Source organism: Cuculus canorus, chromosome 18 (genome assembly GCF_017976375.1).
Source record: "Cuculus canorus isolate bCucCan1 chromosome 18, bCucCan1.pri, whole genome shotgun sequence".
NCBI lineage: Eukaryota > Metazoa > Chordata > Aves > Cuculiformes > Cuculidae > Cuculus > Cuculus canorus.
This window is the reverse complement of record NC_071418.1, coordinates 12,287,484-12,305,096: the sequence shown is the minus strand read 5'-3', so window position 1 is coordinate 12,305,096 and position 17,613 is coordinate 12,287,484. Positions and strand designations below refer to the sequence as shown.

The following is a 17,613-nucleotide window of genomic DNA, read 5'->3' as shown; positions in this document are numbered from 1 at the left end:
CTGGGAGCCTCTCGAGTCTCAACTCGGTGCCTCATTTGCAATATCAGCCTTTCACTGTCTTTGTGGACACAGTAAGAAAAGTCTTCATAAAAATAAAAAGGTAATCATAGTGATAAAAAGAGTGCACACACCCGGAATGTTGAACTAATCCATGAGGATTTGACTACGAATCGCTCCCTTACCATTATCAGCTTACTCTCCAACAACAGCTATGAAATTTTCATCAGTTGAGTCAAACCTGTTTTAGCAGATAGAAACACTGCCAATGTTGCATGGGAAACATTGAACTTGAGGCTTTATTTCACCACTGCACAGGGCCACACAATTGCCCTCTATTACAAGAAAGAGAAAACAGACCCTCGTGAACAAGTGACTCATAGATAGATAGATAGATATTAAAAAGATTCAATTTTAAAATGTCTCCATCGTTGTTCCCCACCCCCCACCTCCCTCCTTGATGCTGGATTATTTAACAGAAGAGACTGCAAGAGAGGCAGGGTTAGAGTAACAGAGCGCTATTCATAACAGAAGCACTGAAATTGAGGTCAGGTAAGGTAGGGCTGTTTGGCTGGACTAAGCCAAAATTGACAGAGGCATTAATCAAACCAGTCATCTTCATCTCTGCCTATTTAGAGATGTCTCAGAATGCATTTTAGAACAGGACTAACAACACTGTTATAGCATCCAGAGTCACTGCTGAGGTAAAGACCTGCTTACCTGTGACTCAATGACTCAATCTGTATTCACAAAGAGACTTAGAAATGCACTTAAGTGCATCAGCTTCCGATGCCAGCTGCTTTGAGCAAAGATATAAGATCCAATAGAAGCTGTGACACAAATCCCCTGCCTGCAAGCACAGCACAGCCCCTAGCAGATGGATGTGCAGGAGGCAGAGCCAGCCTTGTTCTTCCTCTACATCCTGCATTCCCCAGTGCTAAAACGTGCTCAGTTCCTCTGGCCATCTCCTGCTGGCCCCTGCTCCTACTAAAGCCACACATTTCCATTGCAGAGGTACCACCGTGGGCAATAAACAAAAAGTTTTCCAAAGCTCAGAGACCAATTTCAATTCCTTGTTATAACCCTTTCCTAGTCAAAAAATCACAAAGTCCCAACCCACAGCAGAGTCTCCCGGGGCAATTTTAACACAAACAGCCCCATGGGGTCTTTTGCTCTCCATCTGAATAAGAAGAGCTACCACAGCCTATTCGCCCGGATGGCTACGTGCTGCCTGCCCATGGGTGCAAGGCTGAGTGATGACTTAAGAGTGACGCCAGGGTATCTTTTCATCCTGACGCCCACAGGTATTAAGGGAAACAGCCTGGACTGCATTTCTGGAGGTCCCTGGCAACCAACACACAGCTGCGTAGAAATGCAGAAATAAGTATCTCGGTGATGTCAGTCTGCTGCTTCAAATTCACCGTCTGCCAAAGTGAAACTGGGTATAACATGCTGGTAAGGCTTTGTAAAACCAAGACAGATCTATCAAAGGGGAAGGGGGAGCGGGGGCAAGAAAGGAAAAGGAAGAAAACAAAAACAGTGTAAATCTTGACCTTGGAAGAGGTGGCAGAGATTAATAAAGAATTTGATTGAGCCACAAGTCTGACTAAAGGTTCACCAAGATAAAGGAGAATTTTTAACTGCACTCTGAACCATTTGCTGTAGCAAACACTTCTGCTGAGCCTTTCTGCCTGTTCTGCTTCTGCCCTTTGAAGTAAAATCTCAAGACTTTTTTTTCTCTTGTGTTATTAAACACAATGTGGTTTCAGGACTGGTGTAGAGGGACGTGTTTTTCCTTTGGTTTAGGGGGGCTGGGAGTGGGGTTTTCTTTTTTTTCCTTTTTACACACAGGAACCTTTAGCAAACTAGCACAGAAGCACAATACAGAAGACACAGGCTTGACAAAACCAAGGAATTAAACAAGCTGTGGGAAAATACCAAAACGGGTATTTGTTTAAACACTCAAAAAACCAAACAAACCACCTTTTCCTCCTGCCAAAAGCTTTGTCTCCTCTTTCCTTGCTTGCTCTGAATTGTTCTACAATAGTGTCGGAGTTGCTGGAGGGCAGAGCAGATGCCCACGTTTCCAGCACTGCGTGAACAGCGTTGGACAAAGCCACTGGTTTTGTTCCCATCAGCTCTATGTCAGTGGTGACAGAGGAGTGACTGTTCACAAACCCCATCCTTATCAGCTTCTACCCTGTACCTCAGCTGTGATCACGTGGCACCCATGAGACGAGACTTGGTTTGACGGTCAGAGAAGACACTGGGAGGACCAGCTGTCCAGAGTAGCAAGCCTTAAAGGACATCCAAATCCCTCCCCCCAGCCCTTGGATGGTGATCAAAGAACAGTATTAATTTGTGCATCTCATGCCAGCAGGTCGAGGGAAGCGATTCTGCCCCTCTGTTCCTCTCTTGTCAGACCTCATCTGGAGTCCTGTGTCCAGTTCTGGAGTCCTCCATGTTAAGAAGGAGATGGAGCTGTTGGAATGGGTCCAGAGAAGGCTACAAAGATGATCTGAGGGCTGGAGCACCTTCAATATGAGGACAGGCTGAGAGAGTTGGGCTTGTTAAGCCTGGGGAAGAGAAGGCTCTGAGGAGATCTTATAGTGACTTTCCAGTACCTGAAGGGGCTACAGGAAAGCTGGAGAGGGACTGGTTACAAAGGCTTGTGAGGATAGGATGAGGAGCAGATAAACTGGAGAGGGGCAGATTTAGACTGGACATTAGGAAGAATTTCTTCACCGTGAGAGTAGTGAGACAGTGGCCCAGGTTGCCCAGGGAAGCTGTGGCTGCCCCATCCCTGGAGGTGTTCAAGGCCAGGTTGGATGGGCCTTGGGCAGCCTGATCCAATGGGAGGTGTCCCTGCCCATGGCAGGCAGTTGAAATTGGATGATCTTTAAGATCCCTTCCAACTCAAACTATTCTATGGTTCTATGATTCTAAGAAGCAGTTCTGTCATTTTGTTCTATCCGCCAGGTAGGATGGAAGTTAGAATCATCCTGAAAAACTTTCAGGTAAGACAGCGCACAACTCCATCTTCTCTGAAAGCCATAGGATGCCTCACAATAGCTGCCTCTCACACTTCAGAGGAAATAGCTAATGGAAGCACTGAGATGCCAGGGAGGTTTAAACTCGAAGCAATACATATAAGCTGCCCGAGCAAGTATCTTTGCTGCATGTGTGCTTAAAACAAAGAAAAACCTTAAAAAAAGGGAAAGAAGAAAAAAAAGGCAGGTGGTGTGGTGGAAACAAGCACACACTCCACCTACTACACTGTTCTGCCCCATTGATTAAGGTTTCCTAGCCCAGGGAATTACTCAGCCAAATGTGCCAAGATTCACAGAGCCAGAGATGAGCTCCAGACAGTGAGAACTTTCCAAGCTCTTTGTTTTGGCTTATAAGAATGGCTGAAATTGCTCCTTTCTCCATGGAAGTTACACCCAGTGCAGGGAGAGCCTTGGGTACTGCCAGCCACCTTAGTCCAGGGCTGGGGAGCAATGCAGGATGTGACAGGCTGCAAACCACACGGCACCCATGGAGCTGCTCTCATTTCCAGCTTTGCCGTTATGAGTCACTGACCTAAAACGCGTGTGATCCGTGACAGGAAGAGACACTTTCTTCTCAGAAAGCTACACACAGACTGATGCGTTGTAGCACAGCTTCTGCCCGTGACAAGAAGAATTTCACAGCCTGTGAGCAATCTCGTGCTCGGGTTAAGCCCAGCACTGACTCGCAGAGGTCATCTGCCACCAGGACAACACACACACCTACAAGGAATCCTGTCAGAGGTCAGGAGATACTGCACAGCCTCTGACCGAGGTAAAGCCCTCACGCTCAGGCGAGATCGAAGTCATCTCCCCAAGCAGGATTTTAGCCAGACTACTACAGTGCAAACACCACACCACACCCCCACTTTTGTAAATACATCAACCTCTGTCCAGAGAACAGCTCAAGCTTTGTCCATACAGCCTCCTCTGAGCAGATGCTCTGGCAGGTAGGAATACCCCAGGGACCCCCACACGGTCACTTACTCGCTTATTTATGAACTATCACAGCTTTTCAGTTTAAAAAGCTTTTTCCTTACCTCACCTACACCTCCCTGCTACACGCATAGACAGCTCCCAGCCCCCCTCCCAGTCTCTGGTAGAATAAGCCCAGTAAAGCTTCCCTAATCCCCTCTGGGGAGGCAGCCACTCTTCAACCTTCCCACACCTGCTTAAATTCCAGATTCTCGCTCTAAATAAAGTCAGCTCTTATTCCCAAGAACATTAAGACCCAGCTGCAGCCTGCAGCTAAATCTCTATTATAATACTAAAAACCTTAATTTTCTCAAAATAAGAGAGACACCCCCTCTTCAAGGGCTCACCCCAGAAGAGGCAGGACAGGGAATACCTCCAGGTCCTTCACCCTGAGGAGGCTTCAGTAAGAGACAGTTTAGGGTTCAGAGATTTCCATTTCTCATCTACATTCTGCAGTCAGGAGAGATGAGGCCTGGCTTTGCAGTAATCCTCCTCTCCTGTCTGTGCATTTATATGAACTGAAATTGGAAATAAGGGAGTCCAAGCATCCTCACCTGTGCCTGGCTCCCGAGCCAGCCCCACATCCCCCTCAGCAGCAGGAACAGCTGTCCTGTACGATGCTAACCCACTCCCCAGCTGCTGCTTGTTCCACCAGCCCAAAGCATCACAAGAAACATGGAAGAGGGAAGAAAAAATTAAATCAAAGCAATCCCCACCCTCTTCCTTTCCCTGACCATCGCTGTTAGAGCCGCAAACTCAGATCCCAACAGCTGATACCAAACCCAACACATCAGTGAGGAACACACAAGGAGAGAGTGACACCCTTACAATTTGACAGTCTTTTTGGAGAGGGCAAAGATAACCATATAACACCACGAGATGCTCCTGTAAGAACTGATGTAATTAAATATTGACTCCCACTTTCAAAGACTATTAAAAGAGATCACAGAATTTGATTTCTGAAGTGTTTGTTACAAGGCAAAGACTACGCACATCACTTAGTGGCATATGGCGGACTATCCTCCAACACTGTCGTCTGCACTGACACCCAAGAACAGCCTTCGAGAAGATTCCAGTGCTGCTCTCTGAGGAGCTGTCAGGAGTTTGCCTGCACCATCACTGCCCCTTAAACCTGCCACCTTACAAAGATGTACACCTTACAAACCTACCACCTGAACAGAAGAGAGAGTAGATAACCAAGATACTTTCCTCCTCATTTTAATTCCTTTTTGGGGCTAAGTGATTATTTTCCTCAGAAGAGATGTTTGAAATTATTTCTACCCCAGAATGGAGACTTGGACTGCTGAGATCTCTCATGATCTGGAAAACAGGGCATTAAAGAGTCCTGGATGAAAAAGGCTGAAGCAGAAAGTTTCTTTTCAATAGAAACACAATATTTTGCTAAAAAATCCAAACACAATTTTGCTTCAGATAAAGCAATAGGAAAAAATCTTTAAAAAGTTCTTGTCTCAAAGAACCTTTACCACAGAAAATATCAGTAGAACCCCATTTTTAAATTAGAAAAAGCCACTTTACTCTGACACTTCTTATCTGTTTTATTGAGGGGCTTTGGAGAAAGTTGAGGTTTTGGAAGAGGTGTATGAATTGATGACTAACTTGGCATGAGGGCTGTGAATCTTGGAGCTGGAAAGCAGCATTTGAACAGGGCAATTATGTCATCTTTACATCATCTGTAGGTAGGGAGTATGGCAAGATGACAATTGTGAGACATAGGGGGACTGCTCTGCTTAAGGGATTTGAGTGTAGGAAGGATTTCAGACTAAGAGGCAGCATGAATAGCGTGATCCGTAGCTGTGATTTGGCAAGTCATTACCAGCAGGGCCGATGCTTGTCTTTCTGAAGTCAGTCTTCCTAGATACAATTTAGGCTCATTATCTTTTGGCTTTTTTAAGCCAACTTTACTGGAAAGAGGAGAGGAAAAAATGAGAGATAACCCGCCTCCAGGCTGCTGCTAGACAAACACACACGCTGACAGCCAAGTGTACATATGTTCCCCTGGGCAGTACATTACCTCATAACTATAAATAATTCAATATAGCTGGCTACAGAGAATTAACCTGTGGTTATTCTGTTATTCGGTGTGCACACTGCTGAGATCTGGGCTCACTCACTTGAGCAACATGAGAAGGTTATGACAGATGTCACAACCCATCCACTACCATGACATGGCCAAAGGAGAGGCAGGTAGCAGGAATATGCAGGCAAATTATGCTTCCAACATCTGGAAGTTTGGGCTGATAATGGCAGGCATCGGAGCACAGCAAGACTGAACTGCGGGTCAAAGGGGCAGGCCATCTCCAAATTTATGATGCACAAGCTGTTATTGCCAAAGTATCACGCTGTTCAGCTTCTCTATTTTTCCCCCCGCGGGAAGCCTGTCCACCACAGCAGCACAGCACAGGCTGCCGAGCAGCCCTTGGGCGGTTTGGGGAGATGTCCATCCTGCTTCAAAGCTATTTCATCACTCCTCACAAACTGCATGCACAACATCAAATGCAACAGGCTCTCACTCTGGGTCACTGCTCTTGGGGCTCCTTTCCTTTCAGTCTCTTCCCTCCTGCAGTTTCTTTCTAATTTCTGTATATAAAGCCCAAGACGCCCTCTACTCAATGCTCTGTGGCCCCACAAAAATTACTGCGATGTCATGAAAAGCACATCGGCCTGCTTGGGGACCAGAAGCGGCATAATCACATCACTGCAGACTTGCATCCGAATTAACTAGATGTGATGAGCTACAATGGTAATTAGCATGGGCAACACACAACAGTTTTGTGCCTGTTCTGCTTTCGAAACTGGAGCTTAGCACAGAGTCAGACACAACAATTTGCTCAGAGGTCCCCCCTGCTGCCCTAAACAAAATCATAGAATCATTAATGTTGAAAAGACCTTTAAGATCACCGAGTCCAACTGTCAGCCCAACACCAGCATGCCTACTAATCCGTGTCCCAAAGTACCACATCTACATGTTTTTTGAATACCTTCAGGATATGGAGACTCCACCACTTCCCTGAGCAACTTGTTCCAATGTTTCATCACTCCTTCAGTAAAGAAATTTTTCCTACTATCCAATCTAAATCTCCCCTGTTGCAGCTTGATGCCATTTCCTCCCATTCTATCACTTGTTCCCTAGGACAAGAGAGCAAGACCCACCTCGCTACAATCTCCTTTTAAGTAGTTGTAGAGCATGAAAAGTTCTCCCCGCAGCCTCCTTTTCTCCACAAAAAAAAAAAAAAAAAAGAAGTAAAGAAAGCTCCCCAAAGATGCTCACATAGGAGAGAGCACCAAAGGTGAGAAGCCGCCTGTGCAGTCACTAAACCTCCACTCACACCAATCTGGGTTTGCTCACGCAGAGCAAAGGGAATGAGGGTGCAGATGGGGAAGAACAGAGGAGACAGAGAGAGATGAAGAAGTCTGGCACGACGCAAGGGTTGTGCAAGATGAGAGATAAACAGGTGAGTTGGGATCTGGCACATGAAAGAGGAATGAGTGATGCAGATGGAATTGTTTATGAAACACTGTCTCCCAGCACACTGCAGCGCACACACACCAGCAGAAAGCACTGAAAAATTTAACAGATGTCCTGACAAGAAGTTTCATCACAAAATGCTAACCAGTGTGAGCTGGGATATTTTTGGACAACATGCTACCAATGTTGAGAGATCAGACTAGGACCTCTGGTTAGAATGGGAGAAAGCCCCCTTTTATTTTTTCCCACCCTTATAACATCTGAAGTCTTGAAAAATTAACCCGATGAAAAAGCTCTGTGTTGTTCAGCTGCAAGTTACAGCTGCAGGGAACAGCCAGCACTGCTCTTTGGAAATGCTCCAACAGTGGGGTTTCTGCAAGTTTACTTGTTCCTTTGGCTTTGGCAAAACTATTTACATAGGATGATCTTGCGAGAAAGAGACACAGGTCTACACACGTGTCTTATTGCAGCCTCATCTGGCTGGGAAGGAGGGGAGAGCTTTAGTTTGGGAGAGTATGGTTTCCTATCCAGCTCTTTTACCCACTCCAGTGATGAACAGCAGGTGAGTGAGCTCTAGTGTTTGCTATCATGGACCTGCAGCAATGAGGAGAGAGGACCAGTAACTTAAACTGTCCACTTAAACGTTGTTGTAAAGTGGAAAATGACACGGCCATCCTGAACAACAGTCAGCAGAGCCTTCTTCATCTCAGCATCTCCCATACATGGAGGAAGACAAGTCAGCAGAGGCACAGCATCCCAACGGGTTTGCTGTCAGACCAAGTGTACGAAGAGCATGGCAGCTTTCAATCTCAGTTCTTAGGTATCCCTGACGAAACCAGTCACCTGCACTTTGATCTGCTTTATCACAGTCTAAGCTGTGGCAGCAGGAGATGGAGGGTTGCGTTTCCACAGGAGATGTGCAAAGATACAAGCTACCAGGTCAGCTCTATCTTAGCCTGTGAAGAAGAAAATGAGAAAATAGTGATGAGCAGAAATTACCAATGCAGCAAATCCAAGGCAGAAGGATGACTCAAAAGGGAAAGAGCTGAAGTGCTCTATTATTCAGAAGACTGCACATGACGCAGTGTAATCACCTGGAAACACATAGGGACTGCACAAGGGAATTAAAAAAAAAAAAAAAAAAAACTAGTTTCTTTGTGCAGAACAGAGGCCCTGAAAGGAAACAGAGGGCACTCTACGGAGAGACAGGAAACTCTACGGAGAGACAAGGAAAGGATTTCCCAGGACAGGGACAGGCTGAAGGATCAGACTGAATCTGGCAGCTGACACCTGTCTCCCTCTCAGCTGGATGCTGCTAAACAAGAGCGAATGGGCAGGGCATCTCCTGCCCTGGTGGGACACTGCATGCTCTGAGCTAACATAAAGACCCTACTTTTGCCACAGCTCAGGCTCTGCTTCTGAGGGATCAGAAGCCATTAAACTTTATTCCTCTCCACTCCAGTTGACTTCCTACCTTCCTCGCTTATACTTTAGAGCTGCTTCCCTGCCTCTTTGTCACCAAAAACCCCAGGAGCACAGACACACAATGGGAACAAAGCAGACTTCTCTGAGGAAATCCCAACTTGGGGGAAAGCACCTGCAAGGGAGGTGTGGCAGCCCCTGCCCCTCGCCTCCACATGGAGAGAAAGCAATGTGATGGTTCTCTTCGCATCCGTGGTTTCCTTTCCAGCAGCCACCACTGCAAGGGCAACCGCCGAGTCAGAATAGACATGAGAGAGTGGGGTGGGGTAGGAAAGCAATTCCTTTAACAGGAAAGAAGCTGAATACTTTGAGATGGCTCATGAAATCTAAAGGTTTTAGCCACTACAATTTCAAATTTAAGCTAAGTGCAAGACAGGGAGTAGAATAACCAGTGAAAAAGAGATTTGAGACTCAAACCTCTCTGGAACACAAGGAAAGCAGAAGGGGATACATAGGTTCCTCATTCACACCTTACATTGTAAGTAGTAGCTGCATAGCTACATCTCTGCAGCGAAGATGAGGTAAGAGATTAGATTTTACAACATTACAGCCCACACACTCACTGCAAGTAGTTCAAATATCTGGTTTTAATTTATGATACGGATAAGGTTCTTCTCTTACTCCTGCTACCCTCTTGCCCATGGGTACAAACACAAAACAGAAAAACCTTTTTGTTATTCCTACCAACAAACCTTAGAGCTCTTGCATGCCCACACTCCTATTTTGTGACTTCTGTTGCCTCTCAGCCCTCCTGGACTTACCAGGCTCCAGCAGCTCCCAAAGCCACAACCACCCTCCAGCCTGGCCTTACCCACCCAAAGCTGGTGTCCCTCCTCAAGGTTCAGCCCCCTAATTACAGCTGAAACGGATCCAGGCAGCCCACCTCTCATCACAGCTGACAGGCACTAGCCACTCACGCTCACTGAGCCCGAACACAGCCAATTTGCATTAACAGCCCCTGCAGGGATTTATTTTCCATACTCATGTGTGCAAAATTTACAGAAAACGCTTCAAAGGAAAATGTGTAAATACAGAAACATTCATATTTATGACAAGATTTATGATTGCAGAAAGAAAACAAAGAGCTGTGAAGCAGGCAGCCTGGTACAGCAAGAACCTAGGCATGACCAGTCCTAGCAGAAAAGAAAATGTTCTGTGCAGTAGAAAGATCTTTTTCTTGCTGTTCATTGTTCCTTTCCTTTCTAAAACTCCACCCCTGATAATGCCAGGGGTTATATATTGACTGCTGCAGATGTCCAGGAATGTTCTCTGGCACATTTAACAGCTCCTTTATCTCTTCTGAAAGAACCTGGGGTCAGCAGTCCTGATTCGATATTTTTATAAGAATTTGTAAAAGCAACATTCCCAGCCCAAGTATTCTCAAGTCAGTGCAATGCACCATATCTTACACAGATTTCTTTTTATACAAGGAGTTAAAGGCCAGACAATCAATGACGTGAAATAAATGCACCAGACTATGATCTCCCCTCTCGCACAAACTTACTTCAAGGGCGCTAGAGTTATAACTATATTCACCAAAAAGCTATAAACAAGCCCAGAGATGAAATAGCTTTGGCATTTACTGTGCAGTGTTACTTCTTGCTCAAAGCTCTCTAGCAGGTGACTAGAAAGTGGTTAATGTCATGCCAATTTTCCAAAAAGTTTTTGGCGGACTGTGGAGGAGTAAGCACGATGAATTAGAATAAACTGGAATAAAGAAAAGAGCGAACAGGCATATGGATAATCATACTGGGGAAGAAGCAGAACAGGCTTTCAGAAGAGAAGCCCTGCCTCAGGAAAAGATTGGAGGTCTCTGAAGGGGCCCATGAGGATGCAGAAAAGGGAAATGCAATTACTGCAGTTGCTTGGATTATCAGAAAGCATTAAAAAGGTCCCTCAACAACCAATCTCCCATGAGACAAGAGCAGAGGTCATCCTACAAATAAATAATTTAAAAGGTAAGAAACAAAATGTGGGAGAAAATTGTCAGAGTGGGTAGAGTGACCTGTGGTGTCCAGCCACCAAGTGCCTTCATAAATGATCTGGATAAAGGACTGAAGAGACAAAGTTTCCTGATGATGCAAAGTGATTCTGGAGAGCAAGGATGAGGTTCAACTACAAAACTGAAGTTATTTCCTTCTTGATTCCAATAACATCTTTTACTCACAGCTAGGTCTGCATGCACAACAGGGCTCCAGGAGCAAATGCCCTTCTGTGCTTTCAACAACCGTGACAGCCCTTTGCAATGTAATTAATCCGAGGCAATTAAAGCAGTCAAGTGAATCCCTGCACTGTGTGCCCTGGGCACTGCCGTGGCACTGCAGAGCTACAGGCGCGGCTGAGCCAGTTGCAAGGAGCAGCTCAGGAGGAGAGCTAGCAGTGAAAGGTAAATGAGTTTCAGCTTGGTACTGCTGGCAAGAGCTGCCGCCTGGCACAGGCAGCAAAGGCAAAAAAGATGGTCCTTCCTTCTGATCAAGTGAAATGCTGTCAGCTCCGATTGCTTTCTGCGCACAGCTGAGAAGGACTTCTTGCTATGCTGTGAGGAGAAGGCACAGCTAGATGCTGCAGTAGCACAGAATTCTGGATCAACACTTGGGTAATGTCCCAAGGGAAAGGGGACCCAGACAGGGTCAGCACAGCTCCCCGAGAGTGCAAGAAGTTGAGGGTTACCTAATTGCACTGAGTCATACCCCATTAACACAAGCTGGCAAAAGCAGCTTAGTGTCACTAAGACCCTTGAATGTTTTGCTTGCAGTTAACACTTGAAGTGTTTAAAGGCTCACAGTAGCCATGGGGTGTGCAATAACCTTTCATCCCGTGCAGCAGGTTCCAAATAACTTTCATTTGTGTTGGACACAGATGACTCTCAAAGTGGTAAGTGCTTAAAAACATCCTGGGAAAGGCATTGATCTGCTCCCCTCTGTTCGGTACCCGGGCAGGCACCACAGAGCAGCCTGCAGCTCGCAGAGCCCAGGAGGCGCGTGGGAAACCCATCTGCAGCTCTGAGAACACGCATCGTGGGCAGTCTTCTCTCCCCATTCACACATGGAGCAGCCTCACAGGGAAATATGAATGGCTCTAAGCACAGCTATGATATGAAACCATGTGAAATGAAGCACTTGGTTTCCATGCAAATCTCTTCATTTACACAACTTCAGGATGCTACAGAACAAGGATGAAACAGGAGGATGAAACAGGAGGCAGCGCAGGTGCAGCTCCAACAGCCACCCCCAGTGATGGATCTCAATCATGTACTCAAAAATGATATCCCACATCATCCTGATAGGAGTTGAGAGGTTGTTTAGAGGTGTCTGTAGACATAGAAGAAGAGCACTTCAACCTACTACTGGTTTTTTGTGCAGAATAGAGGTTTTTCCCTTTTGGGGTTTTCTTTCACTGATGCAGGTGTTTGTGTATTTTGGCATTTACATTCTGAAAAGCAAGGAATGCACAAGGGATGCTGCTCCCTTTAACTCTCCAATAAAACAGCTGTGGCTTTTACACCATTTCCAACCTCCTCCCTAACAGCCCCCCTCCTGAGCTGCACGCAGCATCAAAAAGCCATGACACACTTCAAAGGCAGTTTCCCACCCCTGTTTCAAACATCAAGATTTTACAAAACCTCCAAATGTGCAGTAACTGTACAATAAAAATGTTCTGAAGCCACTAGGGCATTTCATACTGCAGCTTCGCAGCGACTTTTATGTGGCGGCTCCATGGTGATTTTTCTTTTACAGCTGCTGCCACAGCTCCTCTTCGGTGCTCCAGGACAGCTGGGTGCAGCTCCTCCTGTGGATAAAGCAGAGATGAAATAAAATATTTGCAGCGAGGCCAGTTTGGGAAAGATGCTGTGTCCACATGCAGAGTTTAGGTGAGGTGAGAGGAGTTTTGAAGAGTACCAAATTCTCCAGGAATAAGAGGAAAATGATCTAATCATGCCAGAGGGAGATGTCAGAGCAGCTCAGCTCAGTCGAACGCAGGCAGGGAGATGAGGGTAGGGAACAGCACAGCTGTGGCAGGACAAGCCCTCGTGCAAGCAGCATTTCCCTCGGCATGGCCAACAGCCTCGGCCACCACAGCCATGCAAACACACTCTAATGAGTTACGCTGGCCCAGTCAGGCTGGCAGGGGCAGAAAGGCTTTGTTCAGGCTGCAAACAGGCAGTTTACCGTCCCAGTGTGGGCATCTCTGCACACCCCGCGTGCAGACGACCCCCTCTTGCTCTGGATCCGTGCTGGAGCGAAATCCTCACCAACCCCATCCCCAAGCCTCACCCTTTTCTGCGCACAGCCCCTTTGCGTGGGGCAGCACCCGGCTCCTAGAAAGGCTGCGTTAAGCAAAGCGTTGCTTTGGACCAATCAAGACAGAGAAGATTCTTTTGAAACAATACAACATGCTTTGCAATTGTGAAACCAAGTGCCTGCTCACTCTTCTTACTGCTTTTGATGAGAAATTTAACCTCTTTTTCTACCTTAGAGACATTTCCAGGAGAATTTTCTTCTGACATAAAATACCAATGGCTGCATCCTTCTCATGCAGGGTTTATAAAACATGGGGCAAATAGAAGTGGGAAGTGACATAGGGCAGAGGAGCCCTGCAGCCTTCGAGAAGAGAAATGAAAGAAGGGAAGTAACCTCTGCCTGAGGGGAACAGGTCACTGCTCAGGGTGAAGTGCCATGTCCACTCCCTGCTTGACCCAACACCGTCCAGCAAGTTCCTACATCAAAAAGCCAGTAAAGGAACAAATGCTGCACAGTCATCGTCCTTGTACTCTGCAGGGTCCACCACTGCTGTTGAGACCTTGTCTTGGTGACGCAGAGGTCCCTGCAGAGAGGAATTGTCTCACTGGCACAGGTGACACATCTGCTACCTGCTCCTCATCACAGGAAGCAACCCGCAGAGGGCAAAATGCTTTATTTAAAAGCTGGCACAAGCTTTGAAATCTTTTAACTAACACCTGTAATTTCTGGCACTGCTTAAAACTCAGAGTTTTTCTCGTTCAAGTACCCTCCACAGAGTTGTTTCCGTCTGCCTTGGCAGGGACATGGGAGGTAAACGCACAAAGCTCATCACACCTTGGGACAGATGCTGCTCTACTGGATTTAGACTAGAAGCAAGCCTTTTTCTTGCTCGAATCACCCAGTTGGTGGGTGACCCAGCCTGTCCTGCAGCCCTGGTACCCGGAGCCACCACTGCTGTCATTGCCAGGTGGCAGCCCACATCTCCATCCCCTGTGATGGCCCCACGTGTGGCAGACTGAACCATCAGGCCAAATCCCTCATGCCAGGCAGCTGTTTCAGCTGAGACTGCCCGTACCCTGGAGCATCTGCACTGTACATCCCATGCCACACCTGGAGATGGCTTACAGAGAGAAGCAGAGCTCCTGCTTGGTGACCTCCAAACTCCTGCCCTGCCACCACACTGCTGGAAAGGGCTGGATGCTTCTGGTCAAGAGAGACCCTGAAAAGAGTCAGGGGAACACAGTGCACAGCACAAAGACGGCAGCAGCCCCAGGTAGGGTTGAAACAGCATCACAAAGACTCTGGCTCAGGGTTTGGGACACTGCCACAAGAGGGGCAGAAAAGGACTTTCCACCCTCCCTTACTGTCTTCAGCGCAACGTGAAGACAGGCACTAGAAGTCAGCACTGAGCTGTAACCAGTGAGAACAGATCCTGCCCATCACAGTAAGCAAGACAATGTATTATCTGGGAGCAAAATGTATTATAGAAAAGCAGCTTTTAAAAGGAGAATTTGAATCAGCATCTGCTGCTTCAGAGAGGCGAGCCCTACCAGCACCAGCTGTCAGTGATTGCCACCATCCCCGGGTCCTTCCATCTCACATCCCATGTGTGCAGAATGGCAAATGCCACCGGAGTCCACAGCAGCATAAACTCTATCGATGACATTTGCTGCTCTTTACATGCTTCCAGACAGCCTTCCATGCTTCATCTTGCATATCTCATGAGAGGCTTCTGAAAGCTCCAGCAGAAACCTTTGCTGCCAGGCAGAGGCAGCAAGAGCTGAGGGTGTGTGCTGCCCTTCGTGCTGAGAAAACACCTGGGATCAGCAGCAGGTACTTCAGGTAGAAATAGTGGGAGCCTGATTTCTGCCCTCCCCCCACAAGCCTCTGGCCCTGAGACATTTTGCTGAATCCTCTGATTCCCAGTTATAAGTAACTGGGCTGAGAAATACAGAATAGCTTCCTGTGGGGGAACAGGACAGGTAGAGAGGAGGAGAGGATGACTGAGGACACTGAACCGCAATGCAAAGCAGTGGTGTGGTCACCACGGCCCTGCAAACTACAGCGCAGAGGTGCTACACAAATAGAAATAACAGCAAATAATGGTAAGAAAACTTTCACCTCTAGTCTAGCATCAGGGTTTGGCCCATGAAAGCTGCTTTTCTGTTTGGCTGTAATCCCCAAGGCTTTTCTGATGATGATTTGGAGGATTTCCAGGAAAATTCTACTGCAATTTTTTTCTCTTTGTGAATCTTGAGCGCTTTGCAATGCAGATAATTCAGTGACATTTGCATATGTCTCCCTACTCCTGTCACTCTCAAAATGCTGTCACAAAAGATGATTAAACTATAACTGGTGCAGAGGGAAATGTGCATTACCCACCCCAGATCTTCTCCTGTGCTGAAGAGGTTCTCCCAAAAGACATTTGTAAGAGGAAAGCTCTTCTTGGCATCTGGAGGGAGGCAACTACCTCTTCTGCCTACCACAGCCTGCCTGCCTTCACCTAGGTAATCAAACTCTCTGCAGCTCTTCTAGGAACTGAAGAAGAGGTGAGGAGGGCAAAGGATAAAGCAGCTCAATCAGTGCATCTCAGACCTTGCTAATAAAAATGTAAATGGGTCTGTGCAGACTGGGGCGAGGGCAGGGAACTGTCTTCACAAGGTCGTGGAGGATTTCACAGGATGGCTTGATATAAAAGTTTTAATGAGGCAGCTGTGCAAACGACACATTGGCCACGCTACGTAGTGCAAAAAGATGCCAGAAAAGTCACCAGCTTATCTGAATTAGCAGCACCTAGTTATAAGCACTGCCGAAATAGCTTTAGCGTTTAACCAGCTGATCCTAAGACAACCCTTTGACTTAGCACAGGCGTTGCAGGCAGGACCTCTCTCTCCCTCTGCAGACACCAGCACCTGGCTGGGGACATATTCAACTGAAATAAATCCATGAGTATTAATCACTGATTGACATAAAATCACTCACAGGTAATGATTTTCTATACTTGTATAACAGACATGCTCGTTAGCAAAAGTTTCCAGCATTCTTATCTCTGTCCTCTGCAGTTCCTCATACACCAAAAACCAACTCTTGATACAGCAGCAGAAAAGACGTAAGTAAAACTTCTCCTCACCAGATCCTGGATGCTTTGTCTTTTCCAGACATGTCAGATCCACAACACAAGTAGTTACGTGAGAATTTCTAATGGTGTCAGAAGACCCAAGAGCTTGAGCAGCAGAACAAATGGATTATAAATTCTGCACAGAAATGTAATTACGTAGGGGGAAAGGCTCTGAAAACCCATGTTCCAGTGAGACATAGCTGGTATTCTGATGAAAATCTTTTTAGAGGTGTTGGGTCTAATTACTGATACTGTTGTGGTTTTCACTGAATGGATTTAGCAAAGCAGACTTGTGAAGCCTAAACATATTGTAAACCAATGCATTTAGGTTCTTGTACCAAGGCCCTTCGGTATTACATACAGCTCATAAACAAGCACATTGCAAATTTGTTTTACATGCAAAGAACCAAGAAGTGTAGCTGCTGCTCTGCCTCCCTCTTAGCAGAAACGTTCTCACACAGATGCGCTACTTGGTGAAGTTCCAGCTTGATGTGGAAACACTGAACACCTTGACTTCTACATTAGGAAAAGCACCAGCAGTAGCAGTGTGTTAATGTTGTTTTCCACTTTTTATTTCAGACTGAAATAAGTCATGCCGGGCTGTGCTGAGGGAGCCCTACCTGAGCACAACTCAACTGTACACACTGCAACGCACTGCTGTCCCACCTTCCAGTCTCAGACACTCAACTTCTGTGCAGTAAAGAGCTCCTTTAATTTACCAAAATCAGGGACTAAATAGTGTCGACGGCGAGGGAAGCAAGCGGACAACTCAGTGTGAGTGATAAAGCAAGCTTCGACTTTATTCAAAATCAGCCCGGATTATATACCCTAACATTCAAAAGATGCTTTGTGCTTTATAATTTGTTACACCTTATACATGATTAGTTACTTAAAACTGTTTGTTCTCTATTGATTCATTGTCCTTTGTTAATTCATTAATACTATGTTGCTACTTCGAGTTCCGTTTATCTACTTGCAGTTATATTACAGTTGCAGCTGGGCTTGGTGCTCCATCCTGTTCCCTTGAGAAAGATTCGCTTGTCCTTCAGAAGTTTCTTCTTAGAGATTCCTCTTTGCATGCCTTCTTGTCCTTTTAGTCCATATCCGCACTCAGAGTTTAACAAGGTTTCCATTTATACAATACGTGTCTCACAAAGCTTTTCTATTGAATCATGTCCTTTTTCACTTAACCATTTCCCAACAAAATAGGGCTAAGGCAAGACACTTACCAGACTTATCAGACTAACCAGCCTGCACATGCAAGGT

The 17,613-nt window shown here is 46.3% G+C and overlaps 1 protein-coding gene across 3 annotated transcripts in view; it reads right to left on the bottom strand.

The window, feature by feature from the left end:
• The window catches only part of LOC104068683 (uncharacterized), a 154,558-nt gene that overhangs the window by 35,197 nt on the left and 101,748 nt on the right, over nucleotides 1-17,613 (bottom strand). For 2 of the 3 annotated variants that reach the window (XM_054083686.1, XM_054083687.1), the window contains one exon: nucleotides 12,611-12,777. The exons of the other annotated variant lie outside the window; for it this stretch is intronic. The gene's annotated coding sequence lies outside the window, so the exon portion shown is untranslated. The remainder of the gene's footprint in view (nucleotides 1-12,610; nucleotides 12,778-17,613) is intronic. 3 annotated transcript variants of the gene reach the window in all.